Raw genomic sequence first — 2,195 nt, 5'->3', positions numbered from 1 at the left:
TCTTTAGTAATCTGGACCATGAGGTAAAACTGGTTTCAGTATACATGAGGGAAAACCTGGTAAATTAATGAATTCTATTTTGATACCTAAAGAGTTTACCCAGACATTTCTAAGCTTTCCTCATCAACTGCAAACATCACTTTTCTGTTTTATTTCTCTCAACCTAAGGATGCTAATCTTTCACATACCATCACTTTTGGCGGGGATGGGGAGATTTCCATTATCACTGCCTCCTTGGCGAGAAGTCCACACTCTGAAGTCCAGCCTTCTTCTTTCCTTTCTTTTCAGTAGACTTTATTTTTTAGAGCAGTTTTAGGTTCACAGCAAAATTAAGCAGAAGGTATAAAGATTTCCCATATACCTCCTGCCCTCACACATGCATAGTGGTCCCCATTATCTACATTCCCCACCACAGTGGTACATTTGTTATAACTGATGAACCTACATTAATACATTATCACCTAAAGTCCATAGTTTATATTAGGGTTCACTCTCGGTGTTGTACATTCTATGGATTTGGACAAATGTATAATGACATTTTAATCCTCAGAAACTGTACAAGTTATTCTCCATTACAGAGGGAAATTTTTATAAATATATATATATTTTAAGAACTAATTCTTAAAGCCAAGTTATCATAATCAAATTGCTTCAACTCTTGGTGGATTCACAAAAATTCACATTGCTGTTGCCAATAACCTGTTTTCTTTCTTTTCTTTTCTTTCATAATTGAGATTTTATTGGTTGTTTTGAGGATCAGTACACAGACATTTCAATTTGTACACAATTCTCAACATACGTACCAAAAATCTAAAAAATCATGCAGTTGTGATTCTTTTCTGAACAGTTATTCCAGTGACTTTCCAGCTTAAAATTTAGGGGCAAATTTTCCTTCACAGGATATCAAGTACCAATATCTTCAAATATTGATATGCTGTTACATCGTAAGTTCCACTAATTCACAATTTAATATCATATACACTACATACTCAAATTGTCAATCGTTCACAGCACATTAACAGTTACTAGAAGAACTGGACTACCACGACCAAAGATGTTACAGAGTGCACAAAATTCTGCCCAGGAGAGCCAAGATCAAGGGGTGAGTGGTTTGCTTTAGGAAACAATTCTACCAAAAACCACATCGGAAGAGAAGTAATTTAAAGTGTTTAAGACATTAAATGCTCAACTGACTCCAAACTGCCATTTAGTATGCTTTGTATTATAGGATATAAAAGCTACCCTCCATCTGTGGAATGTTAAGCTGACACCCAAGACAATCAAAGCCTCCCATATTCAATATCGCACTATTTTCTGGTTGTACCAAAAAATAAACAACCAGCAAATGATTTCACCTCTTAAAAAAAAGCATTTACACTTAAAAAAATGGAATGAGGTGGGATTCCCTCCTTTTAAAAAATGTTTCTAGAGCTACTAAAAAACCTGCATTTACAAAAGAGTTGATAAAAATATTCCTCTGGATTGTACAAGAAGGGAGACAGGGGCCCCTGATAGGACCAGGTGTGTGATATTAATCAGACTTGGCTTCTTTCTCTCCTGCTTCGTCAGAAGCTGGGCTCTCCTCATTTTTAGTCTCTCCATTTTCTGCAGGTAAGTCTTCTTTAGTCTCTTGGTTAGCCACTTCAGCCTGTTTTCCCTTTGCTCCCCTTTTCCCTTTTATTTGCACTTTTTTGTCGGAAGATTTATCCTTTCCTGCCGCCTTTTTTGGCTTAGTTTCCACTTTTGCAGGAGCCGGTGTAGCTGACAACCTCGCCGACCTCCTCTTGGGCTCCTCCTTCGCCGTCCCCTCGGCGCAGCTGACCTTCCTCTTGGGCATCGTGGCGGCGGGGCGGGCGCGTGCCCGGTGCCTGGGGGCCGCGGCGCGCCGAGAGCCTTCGCGAAGCTGGGGGGCTTGGCCGCTGCCGCCCCAATAATCTGTTTTCTAATGCCTCAAAATTTTTTGACAGAGTTAACTGGAAGGCTTAGTATTTGTTTGGGATTTTGGTTTTGTTTTGGCTTATTTTGTTTACACTTTTTTAAGCAACAGAATAAAATAGCCGAATTGAAATAATATTCTACTAAATTAATCATTTGTTTGGTTGAACTAATTGACCAATTTTAATCATGACAGTGTTATTAAATACAGTATAAAGTGCACTGACTGAAAATTAAACTTGCTCGAAATATGGAAATTT

At 38.4% G+C, this 2,195-nt stretch overlaps 1 pseudogene across 1 annotated transcript; it reads right to left on the bottom strand.

Moving 5' to 3' along the window:
• Positions 1 to 716: 716 nt before the first annotated feature.
• Positions 717 to 1,979, bottom strand: LOC114897145 (annotated as a pseudogene). Its single transcript, XR_003794017.1, has one exon. The product of XR_003794017.1 is annotated as a non-histone chromosomal protein HMG-14 pseudogene (transcript).
• Between the last annotated feature and the right edge of the window lie 216 nt (positions 1,980 to 2,195).

This window comes from Monodon monoceros, unplaced genomic scaffold (assembly GCF_005190385.1).
Source record: "Monodon monoceros isolate NGI ecotype Baffin Bay Population unplaced genomic scaffold, NGI_Narwhal_1 Super_Scaffold_16, whole genome shotgun sequence".
Lineage (NCBI taxonomy): Eukaryota > Metazoa > Chordata > Mammalia > Artiodactyla > Monodontidae > Monodon > Monodon monoceros.
Note: the sequence above shows the minus strand (reverse complement) of the source record. Positions and strands in the feature narration are given on the sequence as shown.